This window comes from Neofelis nebulosa, chromosome 6 (assembly GCF_028018385.1).
Source record: "Neofelis nebulosa isolate mNeoNeb1 chromosome 6, mNeoNeb1.pri, whole genome shotgun sequence".
In the NCBI taxonomy this organism is placed as follows: Eukaryota; Metazoa; Chordata; class Mammalia; order Carnivora; family Felidae; genus Neofelis; species Neofelis nebulosa.
In genome coordinates this window covers 14,339,296-14,364,170 of record NC_080787.1, presented here as the reverse complement: position 1 = coordinate 14,364,170, position 24,875 = coordinate 14,339,296, and the positions used below count along the sequence as shown (strand labels likewise).

The 24,875-nt window shown below is 41.8% G+C and overlaps 1 long non-coding RNA gene across 1 annotated transcript in view; it reads left to right on the top strand.

The window, feature by feature from the left end:
• LOC131513725 (uncharacterized) overlaps positions 1–24,875 on the top strand; it is a 414,851-nt gene that overhangs the window by 18,815 nt on the left and 371,161 nt on the right. The window lies entirely within an intron of this gene.

The following is a 24,875-nucleotide window of genomic DNA, read 5'->3' as shown; positions in this document are numbered from 1 at the left end:
AGGGCATGGTGGCAGGGTGTGGCTGTGAAGTTCTCAGACCCTGGTTCTCACATCTGTATCACAAGTTCCCTGCCCCCTCCCTCAGGTTTGTACATGGGAAGGTTAAGAAGTTTAAGGGGCGTCCTTACCATTTATATTCCTTATTTCCATATATTTTTTGTATTTAAGTCTTTATTTTAATTGCAGCTAGTTAACCTACAGTGTTGCATTAATTTAAGCTGTACAGTATTAAACTACGTGTTTTTAAAAGTAATCTTAACAGGTGTAGTGGATCCCATACAAGGAAACAGATAAGTGTAGCTAGATTAGAAAGATGTCTCAACTTGGTGGTCTTAAACATGAGACCCTCTCATGTTCTTAAACTTGCTACAGAAAACTTTCTTTTATTGTTCCCACCCATAGCATCTCAGGCCAGTTCCGTAAATTTGTCTGCTATTTGGTTATTAAAGCCATCACATTTAGGTGACTCAATGCTTGTTGTTCATTTAAAAAAAATGTTTATTTTGGTGGCGGCAGTGGGGGGTGGGCAGCAGAGAGAGGGGGAGAGAGAATCCTAAGCAGTCTCCGTGCCTTGAGCACAGAGACCAATGTGGGGCTCGAACCCACGGAACCGTGAGCTCATGACCCGAGTGGAAATCAAGAATTGGATGCTTAACTGACTGAGCCCAGGTGGCCCTTGCTGTTCAGTTTTAAACTTCATTCTCTCGACACTTTTTCTTTACCAGGCATGCCCAGCCTGCAAGCCCAGCTGCCTAGATTCTTGGTCTTCTAGGAGCTCCTGGGGGAAAGGGGTGTGTGGTTCTCACATACCTTCCATTCCTCCTTCTGGGCACTCGGGGTTCTGCAGTGAATTCTGTGCTAAAGGCCTTCCCTGCCACCACCCCCCCCCCCCCCTCCAGATAGTACAGGTGTTTCCCTTGACTCTGGGGTGTGTGACCGTAGCCTTTCCTGCTTATGGAGACAGAAGAGCTTTTTTCTCCCCCCACCCCACCCCCAGATATTGAAGCCTCTCAGCAGGTGTCACCAGCCTCCTTGCAGTCTTTCTGGGGGTGGCAGGGGCACCGAGTGGAGGTGGGTGTTTTAGTGCAGCTATAGCTGAATGAGGCTCTTGATGGAAATGGCCAGCTCCGGTACCTGCTGGGCCTCTGAGCTTGGGAGGGGTTCCACTTGTTCTCAGATGCAGCTCTAGTCACCATTCTGTCACTTCCACCACCGAACGTCATTGGAAATCGGAGCTAATGAAATGGAAGATGAGAAGAAATACGGTAAACGCTAGGGAGAGGTCACTACACAAAATGGGTGTCATCATCCATTTCAGAATTCTTTGAAATTATTGGAGGTAACTCAGGTTCACAGGATCGGCTCTGAGTTTCGTAAGAGAAAAATACCATCACTCATAGAAATCTTACTTTATTTAAAGGAGAGAAAAAAGCAATTGCTTAGAAATAGCTTTTTCTGGGGCGCCTGGGTGGCGCAGTCGGTTAAGCGTCCGACTTCAGCCAGGTCACGATCTCGCGGTCCGTGAGTTCGAGCCCCGCGTCGGGCTCTGGGCTGATGGCTCGGAGCCTGGAGCCTGTTTCCGATTCTGTGTCTCCCTCTCTCTCTGCCCCTCCCCCGTTCATGCTCTGTCTCTCTCTGTCCCAAAAATAAATTAAAAATGTTGAAAAAAAAAAAAATTTAAAAAAAAAAAAAAAAAAAAAAAAGAAATAGCTTTTTCTGGAATTGAGATAAACTCCCTTGGACAGAGTCCCGTATACTGTAGAAAACAATGTCCTCAATAATATCCTCAAAGCCAATGTCACTTGTTACATTCCATAATGTGAACCAATGGTATAAACATGAAATGCGATTTGTTAAGAGCAGTTCTGGGGGTGGGGGAACCAGACAATTGCGTCCAGACTAGGTGAGCAGCAGTTTGACAAAATAGATTGTGAGCATAAGTCTTTTATGAAAAAAGCGTATTGACCTATAATTGACACATAGGAATTACATATACTGAAGGTGTACAATCTGATATTTTGATAAACATATTCATTTTGAAATCATCACAACCAAGCTAATTAACATATCCATCACCTCACATATCAACATTTTTATGTGTGTGCGTGCATACGCGTGCAGTGAGAGTAATTAAAATCTACCCTCTTAGCAAATTTCAGGTATGCAGTATTGTATTAACTAGAATCCCCATGCTCCAGAACTTATCTTGCAAAATGGAAACTTTTTACTCTCTGACCAAGACCTCTCCCTTCTCCCCAGGACCTGGCAACCACTGTTCCAGGCTTCTGTGAGTTTCTGTTGCTAAGTATGATAATTTCAGATTGTGCATACAAGTGAACTCAATGAGCATAAATCTAGAGGAAAAGAGACTGCCCAAAAGTCCTTCATAAATATTAAATCTCCTAGCTAGATTTCGATACAACTAAACGTCAGTGACTTCAAGGTTATTTTTTTCAGTAATAGTTGAAGAACAGGTAAGCCATGTTGTTGGCTGAGCTCAGGGCTTAACAGCTAAGCAGGGAGTAGCTTTGACATTTTGTGAAAGTTGAAGCTGAACAGGACACTTGCCATATGGAAAAGCTCCCCAGTTTCCATTTGGGATTGGGTGGAGTCCAGGCAAGGCTTAGACTCTTTGATTAATATCTTCGATTTGCTCCAACACATTGACAAATGGGCATAGGAGGCCCTCAATTTCCACTATAGGAGAATTTCTACTCCAAGGAGAAGGGCCCAATCTGTAGGTCAGCGGACAGTTCCTACAAAAACTTGGGTTAAATATTGTATATGTATGCTATTTTTTTTTCATTCAGTAATTATTGAGTATCTGTGCATATGGACTCATATTCTTTTTTTTTTTTTAATGTTTTATTGAAAATGATACCAGGTACTATAGCATAAATTCTTGATCTTTTGAGTTTGGCGTTGGCATGTGTTTTTAAGTTTATTTTGAGAGTGAAGGAGAGAAAGAATTGCAAGCAGGCTAGACTGCACTAGCAGTGCAGAGCCTGATGCAGGGCTCAAGTTCACAAACTGAGATTGTGACCCTGAGCCAAAATCAAGAGTTGAATGCTTAACCGACTGAGCCACTTGGGCACCTTGGCACATGTTCTTTTAAAGTGTGTCAAATACAAGTATTTTTATTTTGGGGAGAGAGAGTGAATGGAGAGAATCTCCAGCAGATGTGGGGCTCGATCTCATGACTCTGGGATCATGATCTGAGCTGAAGTCAAAAGTCAGATGCTCAACTAACTGAGCCACTCAGGTGCCCTAAAGTGTGTCAAATATTCTTAAATGAATAGACCTTCAGAGTAAATCTATTACTTGCTGGGGGATCTGCAAGACTGTATTTTGATGTTTGAGGTTCTCACACTTTCAGAATGTGTAGACCATTGCCAAAGGCCATACTCCCGTAACTTGAGCCTTCAAAATGCCAGATGTTATAAAACATTTACTTTGACCATTAAAAAAAACTTAGCAGGTTAGAGTGGGAGAGGACCAACGCATAAGAGATTCTTAAAAACTGAGAACAAACTGAGGGCTGATGGGGGTGGGAGGGTGGGTGATGGGTATTGAGGAGGGCACCTTTTGGGATGAGCACTGGGTGTTGTATGGAAACCAATTTGACAATAAATTTCAAAAAATAAAAATAGAAAAAAAATCTTAGCAAAACTCCCAGTGTGCAAGCACTTCCATTATTCCACATGTATTAAAACTTATCAATCACAATCACAGATGTGATTGGCCTTTATAGAACCTGGCCACTGAGGGATGTGTGCCACATCTTTGTCCCAGCTTCCCTAGGACCTGGTGATTATTTTCTTCTGGAGACTTTCATGCTAATCTTTTACTGTTAACAAGGACGACTTACATTTGAAAAGGGAAAACCTTCTGGGATTTGTCCTACAAAGTGCCATCTAGCTTTTTTTTCTCTCTTCCTTTGACATCCTGCCTTCTCTTTATCTCTTTTCCTGGGGGTGGGGGGAACATTTCTTGGCTTCAGGAATGCCAATGGAAATCCCAAACTTGGCTTACCCTTAGGAATTGGCCCAAGGAGTCTTGCTGTGATATTCCCAGGTTACTCTGGTATTCCAATCAGTATCTTCTACCTTTGGAAAATAGATCTATTGAGTTACTGGGTACTATCAATTTTTCTGTTTTTTTTAAATGATATTTTGAAATCTTGAATCATTTGTTTAGTTTCTATATGCTGAGGAAAGCATGTCTAGCTGTATTTTTTTTTTTTTTTTTTTTTGCCTGAATATGTCACTGGCTTTTAGATCTTCCTAGTCCTCTACCCCTCCTCCTCTTTGAAGAGCTGCAGCCAGCATCCAGTAGTTACTTAGGCAGGTTACCTGTCCTTTCCAAGGGCTCCAGAATTACTTCTGAACTGCAAAGTTACCGAAGCCCTATTTTCAGTTACATTAGTTCTGCTCCTAAATGCTTCCGCAGTCCATCCACTTTCCTCTTGCCCACAGTCGTCTACCTGGTACGAGCCACCCTTGTCTCTGGCCCGGAGACGTTCATGAACATTCGAGTGAGAACAAGCCGAGTGTGTTTGCCCTGTTTCCAAGAGGACTCTTAAGCAGAAGAGTGGCAAAAGTCCTAGATTGGTAGGTTAACTGCCACTCACAACTTTCCTTGGAATTCTGCCATTTCTGAGGAAAGGTGTAGGTGTGAAAAGTTAGTCCTTTGATGGTGTTTCTATTGGAATGATCTGAGAATAATCTGGGATTTCTAGCGAGATTCAAAATGGTCACTTAATTTTTTATTTATTTTTGAGAGAGACCGTGTGAGCAGGGGAGGGGCAGAGAGAGACAGAATCTGAAGCAGGCTCCAGGCTCCAAGCTGTCAGCACAGAGCCTGAGGTGGGCCTCAAACCCATGAACCATGAAATCATAACCTGAGCTCAAGTTGGACACTTAACCGAGTCACCCAGACACCCCCAAAATGGTCACTTAAATCTAACAAAACTTTGATTTTTTTTTTTTTTGAGTACAAGCAAATAGAATATTACATTTTTATATTGTTTCATTTTTTTGTTTAGGGAAGTTTATATAGCAGAGATTACTGTCTGTTACCGGTATTCTGTGTAAGAATTTACAAACATTACCTTATTTAATAACATAAAACGGGGAAGCCCCTTCATACTACCATTTCCCAAAGATGATCATGTTCAGTCATTTGAGATTTTTCTACAGTTTTTTTCCTTGAACCTACATGAATACTTTGTGTTGTTGCTATAATTACTATCCTTATTTATCTTACAGTGAAAGGAAAGGACACTCCTTTTCACTTAGCTATATGTCTTGCACATCTTTTGATGGGTACATCTATTTATGCATCATGGTGTTCAAGAGTTGCATAGTTCATTATGTGAATAAACCATGGTTTATTTAACCATCTTTGTCTTTTTTAAATTTTTTTTTTTTTCAACGTTTTTTATTTATTTTTGGGACAGAGAGAGACAGAGCATGAACAGGGGAGGGGCAGAGAGAGAGGGAGACACAGAATCGGAAACAGGCTCCAGGCTCCGAGCCATCGGCCCAGAGCCCGACGCGGGGCTCGAACTCACGGACCGCGAGATCGTGACCTGGCTGAAGTCGGACGCTTAACCGACTGCGCCACCCAGGCGCCCCTAACCATCTTTGTCTTGAAGGGAATTTGTGCTAGGCACACCTTTTCATGCACACTTTGCATAGTATGGGAGTGCTTTTGAAGGCCAAATTCCTTGGAGTACAAATGTGGTTCGGCATGTTTTCGAATGGTTTTCCAGTGTGCATCTCTACCAAATGGACCTGTATCCATCCACCCTTGTCAACACTGTGTGTTCTACATTTTTAAAAACTACCAAATTGATAATAATATCGTATTCCTGTTACTAAGGTATTCCAGATGAAGAAAGAAAATTAGTAATGACATCGAATAGAGAGAGAAACTCCACATGGAGCCCTGGGTGACTGGAAGTTTAGAGGAACAGAGAATTTTATATCCCAGTATTTAGGCACTTGAAGTTCATTTGCCCTTTGCAGCTGTATAAGTCGGGAGTTTTTTTTACACTAATTTTGTCATGTGAGCTCTAGCAAGGGAAAGTGAGCTGTCGTGCCCAGCACCGTGCTGGCATGTCGTAGATGCTCGATGACTTTATATTTTCCTTATTTTCTGGGGGTGCCCCTGGTAAAGGGAGAGAATTGACGACAGACCTGCCACAAACCATCTGCTTTCCAGGATCCTAGAGTTTTAATAATGAAAGATTAATCATGGTAATTTATATAGTTATTAATATAGGAAAGTGCCTTGTGTGCAAGCTCATTTATTGACGCTGTTCCAGAGCTGTGCTTGTGTGTATAAGTGATGTAGATACAAACAGGCGATTATGACATGCCATCACAGCTGCTGTAATAGAAACATTAACAATTTGCTTGGTCTGTAATGGAGCAAATCCCAAATCTCAGCCCCCTGTTTGTACCCGCCATTCAGTGCTCCTAATAAAAATAACATTTAAAAAATCAGGAGTATTGAAATGGATGAGCATTCTTGTCCTATGTTCTATAACATACCGTACACATGTACAGGATCAATTTTTCTGCCTTCCTAAGACCAGCTCCCACATTGGTCTGCCATGGTTCTCATCGCCTCTGTTTTTCGCTGATTCTAAGCCAGCGATCCTTGACCACTCAAGTCATTTGAAAATGTGACATTGGAAAGGTGCACTTGTTGTCTGTGGACTTGTGTCTCCTAACCTGCTAAGAAAGAGGAGGGTCCTCGTGCTTGTCTTCTAAACTCTCAATCAGTGGTCCAAGTGGAAGGTGGCTGTTGTGCTTTCTGAGGGAGCTTAGGTAATCCTTATTAGTCACTAACCTGTACTCTGTACCAACAACTGTTTTCACTAAGTGATGGCAGCATTAATTGGGGGATAATGAGCCCCTGCCTAATTACAAATGAGCACTGCTCTTTATCCTCTGTAGATGATCCCTTCTAGATGAAGGGTCACTGAGGGAAGGCTGGGACAGGCACAGGATGGCAGGGTGTAATTTGTTTTTAACCTACTTCTAAGGAGTTGTTTAATTAATACGAGATCAGCACATTTGAAGGCTTGAACAGGTGCAAACACACACTTGTAAGCAGCTGTGTAATTGACCGCAGTGTAACAAGCCGGGGCTGAGGATACAGACCTCACTAATCACCTGCTCACCTCCTACCTGTGGCTGCAAAAATGCCTGTTCTTTTTAGTGCAGGATTCTCTGATTCTACCTGGAAGTCCCTATTGTGTTGGGAAGCGTATGAATTCTAGGTCTTTGAGCAACAATTTGTAAATGGGTTCATTTCTGCTCACTATACACCATAAGCGTTGCTCCTCTGTTTTCTTACAGCTTTGCTTTTGTAGCTTTGCTAAAAATCTGTGGTTGATGGTTGTGGGTAGATAGGTCTCCAGGTTCACATCTCAGAGCCAAAGAATTCTAGAGTTAAGAGCCTTTAGGAGTAGCTATCTAGTCTGGGGATTGGTGAGCTGCAGTACAGGGCCAATCTAGACTGCGACCTCATTTTTGTAAATAAAGTTTTATTGGAACACAGCCATACCCCTTTGTTTATGTATTGTCCAGGCTGCTTTCGTGCTACAATGGCAGAGTTGATAATTGTGTCAGAGACCGTATGATGCATGAAGCTGAAATTACTTACTGTCTGGCCCTTTATAGAAGACATTTGCTAACCCTTGAGATCAAGGGCAGAAGTTTTACAATGTCTCATCTCTCTGAACATCTCCAGTGGGAAACTCACTACCTTACAGGCAGCCAATGGCATTAGGATAATTCTACGATACAGGAAATTACCTTAGTGACTCACTTTTTCACGTTGGTCCTATGCTCCAGAGTCAACTAGATCCAAGCTCTCTCTGACAAGATCCTTCAAATATTTAAAAAGACAGTCCTCTTTCTCCACTGAAGTTGAAGTTCCTTCTTCAGCTTTTCCTGGTAGGATGTGTTCCCCAGGTCCTCTGTCAACTCAGATTCTCCTCTGAGTCCACAATAGTTGGACAGCATTCCTTTAAAAACGGTGGTTCTGAATATTTTGAGAATCTGAAAGGAATTATGGAATCTTCCTCAAAAATGTTACATACACTTTTGAGATTCATAGATTTTTTTTGAAGCAAATCTGTCAGTTGATTCTTGCTGAGCCTCTGTTTAAACGATGTCAGCCCAAACGGAATATGATGTTCACTCCAGAAGGATAACAGTACAAGGAGAACAAGATGTATTCAACACAGGCTTAGACCATTTAGCCTCAAAACTTTAGTTTACGGAGATCTTGTCAGCAACTAAAATTCCTGAATCTTTTTACCTATACTATTGTTTCAGCATAGATGTCCTTTTGCAAATAAAATTTTTAATCTGAAAGCGAGACTTCATGGTTATTAGGTTGGGTATAGTCCATTGTCTGATTTGGACATCTTTTTGTGCCTTAACTTCATTTAATGTACTCATTATTTCAAGATTTATCATCTGCAAATGATATATGAACGCCATTTCTTGTTTGCCCAAAGCACTGACAAAATCGCTGAAAATGACAAAGCTGTGTAGGGCTGTACCATGGCTTTGAAAACCGTTGCCAAGTTTGATGTTTTTCCCATTAATCAGCTACTTTGTTAGGTCCAATACATGTTATATTGTATTCAGTTTCTTCCAGATTGTAATTTCTCCCTATGCGAAATCTGAATATTAAAAATTTGCTTCTGAATATTTTTTTCTTTCCTAACACAGCAGATGGTGATCTAGGCTTAGATCGAGTTCCTGCACTGCCTGTTACAGTGCCTGGCTTTAGCGTGTCACCTGTTTGCTCATTTGCTTACGGCCCATCTCCTCGGCCACGATGCAAGCTCCAGAGGAGAAACTTTGCATTTTTTTGTTTACCCATCCCCTCAGTCCAGAGGCGTAGCATAGAACGTACTAGATGCTCAATGAATATTATCTTATGGAATCTAAGAAGCAGTCAGTTATAAGCTATACGATTATTTTACCGTGAAGAAAAAACACTGCATATTAATTTATGATACATGCTGGGATATTAATGAAAAGATACATCCTTGTTTCAGGGTTGTTAAAATGTGAAATAATGTGCACCCCTAAAATCGACGTGTTTGTGGTAATTGTCAAATGGAAGGGAGAACTGGTGGTCTTAGTTTCCAAAGCTTCGCTAACATTTCATCTCAAATAAAAATCAAAACCCAAACAGTTATTGAATAATTGCTACCAGCGATATTCCGGTCGGGTGCTCCCTTGAAGTCATCCCTGATCATCCTACCTTGGGTTATTTCCTCTTCGCACACCCCCCCACCCCCATAGAAACTGAGTCTGGCAACACGATTTAGGACTTAATTATCCACTGGCTTTTATTGATCCCCATTGTTTCTAGTGAAGTAGCAGTCTTGCCTCCACAGCTAGATTACAAGCCCCTTGAGCATTGGAACCCTTTAAAAATATATATTCATAATGCTTACCCTTTCTGTTAGCTAGAAAGGAGGTATAGCAATTTCAGGGCTTGTAAGATTGAATATTGAGAGTAGAGAAACCCTAAGAAGGCTTTTAGACAGATGGATAAGAGACCAGTAAAGATGAATGGAGTGAAGGAGCATGTGAGAACGTATAATGTAAGGAAAAGGAAGTTTGAGGACCGTCCCAGAGGGTGCTGGTAATATGGGTTCAAAAGGACAGGAGCCAGGGGTCAGGTTCAGTACGGAACAAGCAGTTGGGAGATGAAGAGGGAGGGGGCAAGAATAAGAGGGGAAAATCTGAAAAAGGCAATAGGAAGGAAGTGGGGGGTGTGTGGTGCGTGGGGGGGGCACTTGGGAAGAAATGGGAAAAAACAAATCTCTTGTAATCTTCGTAGCTTCACTCTGCTTTTTTTCTTCACCTTCTCAACACGGTGCAGAGTTAAAATCCGAGGGAAGCGGGTGGAACTGGCTAAGAAAGACCTACCTATGTAAGGCATTGGGTTGCTGACCTGGCAACGCCCTCTTAATAGATTTGGGCAAAGTTATGGAACCTTGGGGAGAGAAAAGTGGTCATTCAGGGGGATAAGGGAAAGAGGAAGAAGCCTATATATAATTGTAGGTCACTTTATTTTTTGCATCTGCTAAGATCTTTACATGAGATCTTTCATTTAACCCTAAATGAAATAACCCTCCTTAAAGACTTGATACTTGGCCCAAATCTCAAAGGCATTAACGGGCAGAACGGTCAGGGAAACTGTGGCCTGTTGCAGAACCCACGCGGTCACCTGACAACATCCTCTTGTCGTTCAGTAGATTATTCTCTCCTCTGACGAAATTATGAAAGATTTGTGCTTTTATGTATTCCCGTATTAAGTACCTATTTTTCATCACTGAAAGAGGTTTTGCCAGTCATGTTTTTGATGTTTAGTTACACAAGTTATGCAAGTTCATAGGAAAAGCAGTTGGGAAGCCCCGATAAGAAAAATAAGATTGTTCACCAGCCTGTGTGTCGTGGCTTTTAAAATCACTAAGACAAAAAAAGAATCCTCTTTCATCTCAAAGTACTCTGAGTGTGAATATAAGCTCGAGTGCTTGCTCACAGACAGACACTTGGCTGGATAGATGAATGGCCTAGAATTCCATCCCTGGACCAAAGTACTAGTTTTAGGCCTTCTTGTTGTGGGGACTGTGTTTTGTTTTATTTTCTTTCCTAATGAGCGATTGGACTAAAGGATCAGGTTTAATTGTAACTAGAGTCCCTTTCTGTGTGTGCATCACTGCAGACCTAATTGCAGCCTGGCATCCGTGCTGCGGCCTGAGTGGTCATTAGCTTGCTGATAATGGACTGCTCTTGTCAACAAGGCCTCATTAACCATTGTTTTTGCAGCAAAACAGTTGTAAGTGTTTGAACTTGTGATTGAGGACGCACTAGGCTTATGGTGCTAAGGGAAACTTTCCTGGTGCGGTTCTGTGGCTGGAACCGAGGACTTCTGGCTCAAATGAGGGGTGCTCTCCAGGCAAGCCCTGGCTCTGTGCTGTGGCACCAGGGACGTGATGGAACAGGAAGAACTCTCACTTGAGAGCCGGGGGGCCAGCTTTCCAGTCTCAGCTCATAGCTGACTTTGGGCTAATCAGGTGGCTTTCTAGTCCTATCTCCTCATCTGGAAATGAGGTGGTCTTACTCCATGATCAGTAAGATCACTTTTGCCCCTTCAGGATAATTTTGCATGGTGCTTGTGCAGATTTTGTTTTTGTATTCATGATTTTGTCTTAGGTTATACACTAGAGGGCAGTGGTACATTAATATTATAAACTAAGAATACACTGGAATTGTATTGAACTCAGCTGGAATTGACGAACATTTGAATTACTAAGTGACCTTCTATACTTACATATTCATACAAAATAGAGGAAGATGTTCTGTCTCCAGGTGACATTGCTTATCTCCTGTCTTTAGAAGGTTTCCAGTGCTGGGAACCTTGCTACCTCTCAAGTCCCCTTTTTCTCTTCCTACTTGCAGTTAAAAGAAAATGATTCCTTTGATTAAAGGAAAACCTACTTACCTATGAATTTTAGCCAGTGGCCCTACACCACCACCAAAAACTTTGTCCCTTTCTTCTCAGGAGGGCGGTCCAAATATTTCATAGAACCGTATTACCAAAGAGGTACCATTGGTTGGTAATTGGTAATTGAATAACTATGATCTGTGTATCAGTCACCGTATCAGGGGTCTTATTTATGTTACTTTAATTCTCACAATAAACTCTAGGGGAGATTCCATCTTTGTCCTTACTTTATTACAGATTCAGACCCAAATCACTTAACCACTAAGCAGTGAAGGTGGGATCTGAGTCAGGCTCTCTCTGATTAAAATCCCTGCTTTTAGCCACAACACAACACTTCCTTTCATAGATCTGAAGACCAAGGCCCAGAGACAGTAAGCAACTTGTTCCAGATCACACAGCAAAATCAGAAGAGTAGGAACTACATTCTATCTTTGGAGGATGCATTCAGGTTTTCTTTCACTATAGCATAGTACACTCAAGACCATTGTCATTTGCTCCCTGAGTTCTCTTCTTTCTGTATGAAATATCCCCATTTCCCTTCATTGTTGTTCTGATCATTTCCTTGCTCTCCTGTCCTGTCCTTTGAGGATAGTCTTAATTTGCTGCATCCTTTCTAAATTTTAAAGCTCAGAATTCACAACAGTGCTCTGTTTAAACAGTATAGAAGGCATTGAGACTTTACTTCCTGTTATTTGGACTTTTAATTGTCTGAATTTGCATTAATATTTGGTATGATGGCTATTTCAAGCATTTGAACAATCCCCCTTGTTCCTTTTAATTTAGCTTTACTTTTTATGAACTGTAGAAATAAGACAAAATGATCCTGTCACATTCTTATTGAAAGGTAAAGATCCTCCCCATCTGATGAGGATTCCTCTTGAGTTGGTAATAACGTGCAGCAAATTCCCGGTTTCTTACGATGCTCAAGGGATGTGCATGTTGAAAATATTGTGGTTTCTGGATGACTGTTGGATTCACATTATATGTCAATATCCACATTGGTTTTTGCTTTCCAGCAGAAATGCACACCTGTGGCATGTGGTAGACATTTTTTTCCCCTGCCTGGTGTCTTTTGCCATAACAGAACCCTACCTCTCAGGCTGTAAGGACGGCTGCTTGAGAGGGGCTATTGATCAAGGGGCCCTGCCTTCTCTAGCCAAGAGATGGGCATGAGAAGCAATACTCTGTCCTAGGACTGGGAGCCTTGACTCAAGCATAGAATGGAAGACACGGAGGCTGATTCGTCCTGATGACCGTAGTGTTCCCTGAGCAGTCTGCCTATTAGATCTCGTATCTTTACTCAACATCTCCTTTGATCTGTGAGCCACTTCACATATCCTTCCAAGAATGTATATGCATATATAAAAGTCAGAATCAGTTTCTGCTAATTGCAACCAAAACAATCCTCAGTTACACAGTGGTCTGTGGAATATATTTACCTTTTCAGAAGGTCCTGTTCCATGACAGAATAGCTAATTTAACTGATCGAGTTTGTCCATTGCATACACATTTATTGTAGAAACTATTTCCAAACACAGTGTTTTGGATTGTAGTTTTAAAATCTATTTGCCACCTCTAATGCAATAGACCTGCTCTTCAAAAATGAGCAGTAAATGAAACTTTACAGCTTGACGTCACTAAGGGCAATTGCTAGTCAATAAAAATCAATGTTGACATTCAATATTGAAACTTTTGGAATGGTAATTAGATGAGTGTTGTATACATTTGAAATTTGGTGGACTTAGTTTTTCCCAAAAGGGAAACATTTTTATATTTTTAGTTAGATATTCATGTTTGAGACCTGTTCTATAATCTTGGTGACAATATCCTTTGAGTTTAGGCAGTGTTTTCTATACTGTAGGCATAAACCCTAATAGTAACAGGACTTTCCATTGTATTTCAGCTGGTGCTGTCATCTGCCCACCAGGCAACGCTTTCATGTGGGGAAATTCCCAGTTCATTCATATTTTCTTCCTGAGCTTCAGATTCACATTCTCTGCTTTCTGCCGAAAACGTTCACTTCATGTTCTGAGGGCACACGCAGGTCCGTGTGATGATTTTATACCAAGTTACCTCCAACACCCTCGTTGAGAACATTGTTTGCTATGTTATAAGTCTCTTCTTTCATGATCTAAGGTTGCAATTTCTCCCTGGTTTCAGTAAGAGGAAATGAGCTAAGTAACTGATCTGTTTTGGTCTCATGGCTCCTCTGACTCTTTTAGGGTCATGATCAGAAAGACGTTTAAAGCCAAATTTCTGGCCCTCTTCTGGCTTAGTCATGGCTTCATCTGATTTTTCTACACTTATTTTCATCTGGCTTCATCTTTTTCTTTTTATCTTAAATTTACTGAATAGTATGCATTTTTATAAGCTTCTGAAAATCCTTTTGTCACTAGGTAGGGGTATAAGTAAAGGTAAACTCATGGATCTATCGTATTCTGTTTGTGTCTCCTGCTTTTCTGATCTCTTCGTCTATCTCTGAGGCTTTGAATTTGCAATTCTTTTGAATCCTCTCTATACAGAGGATTCTTACAGCTAGTCAGTCTGAGACACTGTTGAGTTGTGTTTCTACAGTATGACTTAACATGCTGGGGGGAGACGGGAGCTGTGGCCGTCTGTCTGGGAGATGTGGGACAGTGTTTGAAGAGACGTGGTGATCTTGTATCCTCCAGAACTCTGACCTTTTGGTGAAGTCCGTTGCTTTTCCCCCATCCGTTCTTTTTAAAATATTTATTTATTTTTGAGAGAGATTGGGGGAGGGACAGAGAGGGAGACTCACAATCCAAAGCATGCTCCAGGCTCTGAGCTGTTGCCACAGAGCCTGACAAGGGGCTCAAACCCACAAACCGTGAGATCATGATCTGAGCCAAAGTCCGATGCTTAACTGACTGAGCCACCCAGGTGCCCCTTCCCCATCTATTCTTACCTTCATACGATTATTTTACCTGGATTAACTCTTCACCAGTTTCCTAGACAATTCCTAGAATTATCCTGTAAATGACTTTGCTGTCTTTAGACCAGCAGTTTTGGAACTTGCGCGTGCATCAGAATCCCCGGAAAGACTTGATAAAACAGATTCCTGGGTCCCACTTTCAGAGTTGCTGATTCTGGTTCAGGCCTCAGGAGCAGGCCTGAGAATGTGCATTTCTGACACAGCAGAAATTGCCGTGGCCCCCGGGGACCACACTTTGAGGACCATTGCCCTGGAATGCTTTCCTCATCCACCCTTCATGCTGCTCTCAGGGTACAGCTTTTTGAGATTTCTTCTCAAACACCTTCACTGGCCCTTCATTGTGGACTGAATTTCACATTTCAAATGCCCTGCCTCATATTCATGACTTGGAGACATAATTTAAATGCCACTGGTCTCTTTTGTTCACTGGTGTTTCTCCTTAGTCATGTGATACTCTTCCTGCCCTCATCTCTGCTTATTAAAGGTCAACTCCTTCTCCAGGGCTCTACCCAAATGACACCCACTTCCTGAAGCTTTGCCTGATATTACCAGTATTTTTTTTAATTTATGTTAAATTTTTTTTTTTTTTTTATTTTGAGAGAGAGTGTGAGTGTGGGAAGGGCAGAGAGACAGGGAGATCTTGAGAGAGAATCCCAAGCAGGCTCTGTGCTGCTAGCATAGAGCCTGATGGGGGTTCGAACTCACTAAACCAAGAAATCATGATCTAAGCTGAAACCAAGAGTCAGACGCTTAACCGACTGAGTCACCCAGGCACCCCCTGATATTATCAGCTTTAATTGAGAGCTAGCCCTCTTTTATTCTCTGACAGGGTTTATAGCATTATGCCCTTATTTTTCAGCATAGTTATCTCATTGACTGAATTTAATAAGCTCTGAAACAAGGAGCAAAGGCTCTTGATGTCTATTACATGCTTTTATTTATTTATTTATTTATTTATTTATTTATCTATCTATTTACTTATTTTAACATGGAAGGTCTTTGAAACTTGACTAGGTACATTTAGAGATTCTTGGGGGGTGAGAGCACAGACTGAATGTTTATTATGAAACACAGAATTTCCCTGAGATCACATTTCTTCTATGGCAAATATAACATTGCCCATTTTTATTGATGCAAATAAAATATTTCACAAAGCATATAAGTAAGAAATAAAGGCCCCATATTAACTCATCATGCCACAGAATTTTAATGGAACAGCAATTGTTGTCTCCTTGATTATTGCCAGGGTTTGTTTATTAAATCTTATAGCCAGTTTATGGACTAAATCATATAGATGATCATCTATCCTAGGAGTACTCCTTCTATTTACCAATTTGTCAGTAAGAAAATGTTCTCTCTTGATATAGACAAATGACTATATTAAGATAGAATGCCCATGAAATACTTTCTATGGTATTTTTATAGGTGTCACCTGTATAAGGAATTTTTCCATCAAATGTATTTAGAAAATTCTATATTAAACAGTATTAAATTTTATTAATTTCAGTTCAACTCCAGGACTCTCCCAAGTCGATAACGTGCTAATGTGTTGTAGGAATCTTTAAAAAGGGAGCCTATAACATTCAGCATTGTTTTTAAAATTCTTACTGTTTTAATTATTTCATTACATTTTTAATCTCCTTAGCAGCTCGCAGTGATAAGTCCACTTACGTCACTATTTGGGAGCCCAGTCACAAAACTCCTGTGTAAATGTTTGGAAAAGAGGCAGTTGCCTTTCCAGTGACCCAAATTAAATGAACTGGTGACACTAAGCATTCGCTATGTATACATCTCTTCCAAGTGATGAAAGCGATACTAAGGGTGACCACTAGGAGTTCACACTTAGTGGATTTCTCTTGTGATACCTGATACCTCCAAGTCATGGGGCATGAGTGTCGTTGAGGAAGGAGGAGGGAGGCTGCCCGGCAAAAGATCCAGCTATCCGCTTGATTTGGCCGCAATTGGCTCTTGCTGCCAAAACGGGTTCTGGTCAACCTCATTGCCTGTGCAGGGTCCAGACCCTCGACAGAGCTCCTTTTACGGGTCTCGCTGGAATATGCTGTGTTCAGGTGTGTTGACGGCAATTTAAAGCCAATTAGTGAGGATGCTGGTAATAAGAGGTCCCATCAAGGATCTTGGAAACCAAAGATCTCACAGCCAGCGTCTGTGAGGCTGAGAGTGTGTTGTTCCTGACCGCTGCACCCCTTTGGGGAATGGGGATGGTGGGGTGAAGGCTGTGTGGATTGGAATTAATAGGGTTACACATGTCTCCAGCCAGCCTTTTCTTCCTGGTTTTCTGGGTGATTATCAACTCTATGCATCGTCGGATTCTAGCTCTTCTCTGGCTGCCCACGAGAAGAGATCTGCTTTTGCACTCTTCATGAGCATTGGATTAAAGGGCAGTGGCAGCGTCCAATCTCTGATGCCTTTCCCTCAAACCATTCATCTTGGCAGCATTTTCTGTATCTTAGGTGTTCACTCGGCTCCTAGTTTGGAACTGAGAATTTTTTTTAGCCATTGTCTTAAAATGCAGTGTAGAGAAATATTTTGGAAGTATTTATTGTCAGGATACCCAGAGAATGAGATCTCTTTCCAAGAACGCTGACCCACAATTTTGTTAATTTATTATCTTGTACCCTCTTATTATCTTGTACTTTTCTTGATTCAGAGGTTTCTTTCTGAACCCTACAGACAGTGTCCAGATGAAGATTATTATTAAACACTGGGCCAAGGAGCATTTATATTTATTTCTTCTGACTTGATATGAGGTCCTTTTTCATTTATGTTCTAACTACTGTTATCTACTCCTGGGGCATACTGTTTTGCTGATTTTTTTTTTTTTTAAGCCATTTTTTGGGGTTAGATGTTGAGAGTGGTCACTTTGGTCTTCTGTCAAACAGGAACAAGCATTCTTGAGGTCCGCTTTTAAATCAATGTCCTTGCGACCATCTGGGTTTTAAAATTGCCCAAGAAGAGATTAAAAAAATCCATCAGATGCTCATTTTCATTTTAGATTTTTATAAATTTCAAATGACCTATTGAACGTCAACATATCTTGGGATCTCATGGGCTTTTCTCCCAATATGCTAGGATTCAATTGGTTACCCTTCGTTCTTTAAAAAAAAAAAAATTTTTTTTTTTAAGTTTATTTTTGAGAGAGAGAGAGAGCTTGGGGGAGGGGTAGAGACAGAGGGAGACGCAGAATCTGAAGCAGGCTCCAGGCTCTGAGCTGTCAGCACAGAGCCTGATGCGGGGTTCGAACTCATAAACTGAGACCATGACCTGAGCCGAAGTCTGATGCTTAATTGAGTGAGCCACCCAGGCTCCCCTACCGTTCATTCTTTAGTCCCTTCTTTGGGGGGCTTCACTTTGCAGCTTAACAACTAACTCCAAAGTGGACCTGCCTCTCACTTTGTTTCCTGGCGATGATCAAGTTAACAGACAGGAATCAACAACAGAAGATTTCTTTTTAGGACAGGAAATAACAGTGAACCTGTTCAAGGTGTGGGGCTAACGTTTTCATCCCAGGCAAAGGGGGAGATGACCGTGAAAAGCCGAGGAGCTCTTACTGGGGTGCAGGAAGAGCCGGCATCTGCCGTCCTGGGGGACATCTCTCTCACTGCTGCAGTAAAGGCGGGCGGGGGAAGGTGTGAAGGAAAGCCGCCCCGACCTGGGGGGGGGGGGGTGTGGAGACCCCTTTCTTTCCTACTGTGCTCTAAGATCTCTGGGTCAGGGTGCCAAGTGGACTTCGTCTTCCTGTTTATAGGGTCCTTGAAGAACCAAAAAAAAAAAAAAACAAAAAAAACAAAAACCCAAAAAATCCCCAAAAAGTGCTTGAGAGAGAGAAGCTCATGCTTTTCTTGCAGTACCGCAGGTGGTGGCTTTTGGTCGCCATCACTGTTGCATCTTTCCTGGGGGAGCCTCCACGTTGCTCTGCTTTCGCAAAGATTAACACCTGGTTTTCCTGAAGGAGCTGGTGCTGCTGCTCTTCCTGAGCAAGAGGTGTCCTCACAGGGGGAAGAATCACAGGACAGTTGTTGGGGAGAATCTTCTGGGAACTTGCGGGGGGGCTGGTGTGGTGCTTTAAAGCTGAAATTGGCCAAAGGGCTAGCCGAACTCTCTGTCTCTCTGTCTCTCTGGAAACTTGGGTCACAACTACCCAACTGAGATATTTTGCTCTGCTCTTGTCATGTGGTATGGAAACCCTCTCTCTTCTGGCTGAAAACAGTCCTAAAGAAAGTCGGCACCATGGCGGGGGAGGGGAGGAATGGGAGGAATGTCCCTGGCCAGGAGGCCGGAGGTGCCCCAGGAAGCGGGTTCCTCTGAATAGTTAAATGGCTGCCTCTCAACTTGCACAATGTCACATTGAATTTGAAACAGGGAACTTTTTATATTTTTCCCCTGATTGTGCTGGCACCTGGCAGATGCCTATTTACCACAGGCATCAATACACATAGTAATCAAAGGAAATCAGAGGCGCAGATTAGCAACAGCTGCAAGTCATTAGTGACAGACACGGGAAAGCACAATTCTGCACCCAACTTTGAAATAACCAATATGAGTATTTCAGAGCACGAGGGTTACCGCAGGGCACTCGCTAACAGGAGAGCGGCCAAACAATAGCTGGGCTTGTCTCTCAAGAGAGCCCTCTCCTCACGCAGCACCACACGCTCCGCATTAGAAACCAATCAGTCACGCAGGACCCGGTCCGCGGGGTGTCCTCCCTTCTCAGAGGAGCCCGGCGCATCTTCTGATCAAAGGTCGTCTCAACTGACAGATCATCTCTGGCCGGTGGGAAGAGTCGTTCTGTCCGATCATAATTTTAGCGCCGGGAGTTCGCGTGTATTCCTGAGGACTTAATCATCTCATTGACCGAGTTGGAAAGGGGCCTCGCGATGGGAAAAGGAGACCTTTCCCTTTTGCATTTGACTTGCATTTTTTCCCCACGCTTCTATTGGAAAATCAGCTCTGATGGATGGCCGCTCTCCTGGTAGTTACATATTTTCGCTGGCAGCTCTAACCTTAGCCTACTCCAGAAAATACTATTCAATTTTTAGCTTTTCCCTAATCAATTCATTCAGTGCCTCGGTGGAATACAAGTTGGTCATTTAAAAATTTCTAGCTGTTGCCTGATATGTCCCAAAACAAATTTAGCTAGCATGGGTTTCTATTTTAGACCATCTCTGGAAATGCAGATTTACTGTACAACTGGGTAATGGTTTAGAGATAAACAGACACAGTGAGTTGCTGTCTGATTAGCAGGACTGGGCAAAATTTAGCATTATTTATATATATATATATATATATATATATATATATATATATATATATATATATATATATATATATATACATACACACACACACACACACACACACACACACACACACACACACACTCTGCAATAATTGGACCATTGGACCGGAGGATGTAGATTAAATTGGTCTCATCACTACATGTGGTCTCTTCTCCTACTTGATATTAAGGTTGGATTATTTTCTGTTTCGAAATCTCTCCTTCCTCCCGATTTCCCTCCTCCAAAATATCTTCTGAAGGTTTTTCTAAAAATTCTTCTTATAATAAGTAACTTGTTTTGCAGATTAGGATAAGGAAGGGAGGAAAATGCTGCCTTTTATCTCCTTCAGAGCCAGCCATGAAGGATCAGCTCTTTAATAACAAGCAATACGCTGTTATTTTAGAAGAAGGGCCCCAGGGAACAGGAGTTCTGAGGAGCACACAGCACATCATAGGCATTCTTATGTGTTGTTGTTTAAACCTTCAGAGGTGAGAAATTATTTCATACCTGATTAAGTATCATAATCTGTAGACTTAGGGAGATGTGATTTCTCGGGGTCGTTTTAAAAGGAAGCCAAGACATGGTATTAATTCATAATTGTATTTCCTAGTTAATTCAGCACCTGCTGAAAATCTGCTGTGTCTCAGGGAATGTTTAGGCACCACGGGTCCAGCAGCAAAATGAACTAATGACCTGGGTCTAGTGTACTCAATTGATGAGGATATGGACAGCTTATGTGGGAGGTGGTAGTTTGACTAGGGTCTTCATAGCATACATCTGCTTTTTCCTTCATCTTGCTCCTTCTTTCCTTCTTCCCTTCCATTTCTCCCTCCTTTGCCTCCCCTTTCCTTCCCTCTCCTTTGATTTAGGCCTTAGAAGGACTAAGCATTGTTACACAGAGTTCTCTAATTAAATAAAATGCATTTTTTTGGAATGAATATTCAGGTAAAGCTACTGTAACAAAGCCCCAAATTTCTGTGGTTTAATGCCATAGAAGTCTGTTTCTTGCTCCCTTAACAACGTAACGGGGGTGTTCCTAGTCGATGGGTGTGTCCCCTCCACCCAGTGACTCCAGGGTTTCCATTTTGTGGCCTTGTCTGCCTTGGAATATTGTTTCCAGCTGCTGGAAGAGGAAACAGTGGGTGAAGAAGGGCATCTCCATTTCTTCATCAATTTGGTCTGAAATAGGCAAACATCACTTCTGCTCATGTACTGTGGGGAAAGTTGCCTACAGGGCCCCACTAGATGAGATTCTGGGTCTGGGGCTGCATAGACATTCAAGGTGATGGTCCCATACTATGGATGTTGGAGGACTAGGTATAAGTAGGCATGATTGTGTGTCAGGCACCCTGCTAAGGTCTGGAGATGAAAGATGGGCAAGTTGTTTGTTGGTAGATGCCCAGCTAAGCAAGCACGATAGCTAAGTACTAAATAAAAGTGTGAGCACAGATGTGGGGACGAATGCCTCAGCAAAGCTGAGCCTCAAAGAGCTCCGTCTGGCAGAGAGGAGGAAGGAGGGCATCAGTGTTGAGTAAAGGCCTGGAGCGGAGATGAAGCTCAGTACGTCCAGGCAGTGGTGAGCTGCTCTGGGTGGCAGGTGCCCAAGGATGTGGGGATAACTGGAACCAGAGCAGAGAGGGCAGGAAGCAAACTGAGCTGCACACTCAAGCCGTCAGACACAGGTGTTCTGACCCCACTCCTTCTGGAGCCCTTGCCACTTGAGTGTTTTCATTACATATGTGCAAGGAAACAAACTTGTGTGACTTAACGTCATATGCAACTTTTTAAGATGAAGGGTGTTTGGTTTCTAAGAAAGAAAAACATGTCCTTGGCAACCTTGTTCCTTACTGGGTAGGAATGTGTCCTGTTCCGAAAGAGGCACATTAAATTGTATGAATTCCCCCATCTGACTTCATGGTTGTTTCGTCCTTTCCCTTCCTACCAATACATGTGACTGAATATGAGAGAGAGCTTGGAGTTGCAGGTACCAAGAGAGGCTGAGGTTGTCTCAGCCGTCATAGGTGGAGAGTGCCTTGTGCCATGTTCCTAATCTTGGCCTGGGGGGCCACACCAAAGAACTGGGCCACTAGGGGGTGAGCACGGGAAGCCAACTGTGAGAAGCACACATTGCTTATTCCCCAAACCCTTCATAACTGGATTCAAGGGGCTGGAAGAGACCACAAGATCCACTTGATCATGTAACACTGTTAATTTCATAGTGCATTTGCTTTTCTTTTTCTTTAGATGCTCTCCAGCTAGTTAGCTTAGCTCTAAAAAGACAAGGATCTACTTCTAAGCTTTCAGGTAGAGAAGGTATTACCCAGATTTTCCTGACAAAGATCCTGAAGCTTTTAACCCTGAGAAATTACCAGAGACGAGCCTGAGGTTATGTAGCCAGTTCTTGCACGAGGAAGAGGAGGTTCAGGGCTCCTGGATTTCTGCATGACACCAGGTCAGAGACGAGGACTGAGGACAGATACAAAGATATGAGGATACGAGCCCTTGGCTTTGTTCACAAGACGGCACATTTCTCTGAGTAGAGACTCAGCCAATTGTGAACACATTTTGGGCTCTTTGAGGGGAAAAAAAAAAGCTCTCTTCCTGCATCCCAGCCCCTACCATGCTAACCTGAAACTTGGTTTCTGGTCCCCCCACCCCGCAGAAGTGTAAGTTCCATTAAACTCATTATTTTGGGAGTCAGAGAAAGCATGGAGTAGTAGGACTGCTTATAAGAAAATAAAGACAAATGATGACTATCAGAAAAAAGCTTTGGAGAGAATGAAGAGATAAGACTTACTATAGCTTGGAATAGATAAGTGTGGTCCAGTTGGCTTTCTTTTTTTCTTTTCTTTTCCTTTTTTTTTTTTTTACCGTAAAATACAGAATAGAGAATGCCAGATTTCCTTTTTAGAACTTGGTAAAAAAAAAAAAATTATAGCAGATGAACATTAGGCGAAATCAAAGGGGGATTTTGCTCACATATGAAAGTTTACAAGAAATCTAGTTGAGTCTGGTTCTAGTATTTGCTGAAGTTTGTGGCTGTGTCAACAAAGATGGGTTAAAGTAAGCATATTTTAGATCCTAAACAGAGCAGTCTCATAGTCTGGAATAGAGAGTAGCTTTAAAGTGTTTTAAAATGGGTTTCCTTTTCTTTCCTTCCAGCTGCGCCTAGTGCTAGGGGAAGATGAACTGGCATGTTCTTTGTTACACAGCAGCATACCCACCCAGGGGAGTGAGGCACAGCAGATTTTCAAAACCTTAAGTCCTTTCAATCAGCTGATGGTGGAGTTGGGAAAATGGAGAAGCTACATAACCATGCATTGCGACAGCGTAACACCTGGAACATTCTAGCATGTTCTCCAAGATAGGACTCATGGTCTCATTGAGAAAATTGGCCCAGTACAATGGAGCAGCAGTTGACGTACTCTTACTGGTATTTGCTCTGCATCATTTGGGCTCTCTTGGCTGCTGCTAGTTCTTGGCTGCGAATATAATTGGAGTCGTGTGGAGAAGGGCATTCATTCCAGGTGAACTTATTAGTTTTATTTCCATACCTTCATGATTTTACTTCTGACTCTCTACCCAGTTTGGCATTGTCTTTATTTTATGTATTTGGTCAGTCCCCTGAGCACCTAGGACAAAGTGACCTTTTGGTGACCCAGCATTTCTTTGTTATTCATCTATTTTGTCCCTGATGCAAATTCATTTTTTTAAAGCCCGTTGGGAATTTTGATCTTCTCTTTATAAAACGCTCTGTAGATTTTCTGCTTGATTATTATTGTAACACGAACTTTTGATGAGCCCAAATCTAATAAGTTTCCCTAAAATGTGTTTTTTGTATGTTTTCTTTCTTCACCTTTTTCACTTAAATTAGGGGATTTTCCAAAAACATTAATTTTCCAAATCCATTTCTGGTTCTATAAGAACAAAGCCTACATTAAAAACAATTCTTTTGAATAGAGTCGACACCCAATGTTATGTTAGTTTCAGGCATACGACATAGTGATTTGATACTCCTCTGTTCTGTGCTCACCACAAGTGTCCCCATGTGACCACAGTGCCCTTGACTATATTCCCTGTGCTGTTCCTTTCCTCCCCGTGACTTCTTCATTCCATAACCGGAAGCCTGTACCTCCTGCTCCCCTTCACCCATTTTGCCCATCTCTTTCCCGACCCTCCCTTTCCACAACCATCAGTTTATTCTCTGTATTTCTAGGTCTGGTTCTATTTCTTGTTTATTTCCTAGAACAAAGCCTATATTGTGAAGGTGAAGGATTTTTAAATAGCCTTGATATTAGAAAAGCTTGTTAACATTAAAGTTAACTGCACATAATAACTTTGTAAGGTTTTAACCTTTTCTGAGTGCTCCCCTCTCTCTGCTCCCTATGGGACAGGGACCATGTTTGGAGCATCTCAGATCTGTCCACAGTGTCTACACATGTCTGGTATGTAAGGTTCACTTATATGCTGATATTTTTCAACAAATATACAGTACTATAAATATATTTTCTTTATGATTTTCTTAACATTTTCCCTCTAGCTTTATTGTAAGAATATGGTATATAATAGATGACATACAAAATATGTATTAATCAACTGTTTATATTATCAGTAAGGCTTCTGGTCAACAGCAGACTATTAATAAAGTTATACATGGATCTTTGGTGGGCAGGGGTCAGTGCCCCTACCCCCTGCCTTGTTTGAGGGTCAATTGTAGTTAAATATTGTTGAATAAATATAATTTCTCATTTAAAAATCATAACTATGTTATGAGGCTGGGGATATAGAGTTTATTCTCCTTATGCCTGGTGATTATGTTCTATAAAGTCCTAGTGAACACTGAATTAATGAATACGGAACTATTGCTGCTAAGGCAGATACAGAGTTAGGTCCCTGAGAGCCTCTGCTCACCAAATTCTTATCACCTGATCAATACATAACCTTATTTTATGTGTTTGTTTAAAGACACCTTACTTAATATACATTGTGGACTCATGGAGCTCATGGCCAACAGCACTATAACTCATGCCTGGATGAAGCTTATCCAACACACACATTAAAACCCTTCCCAG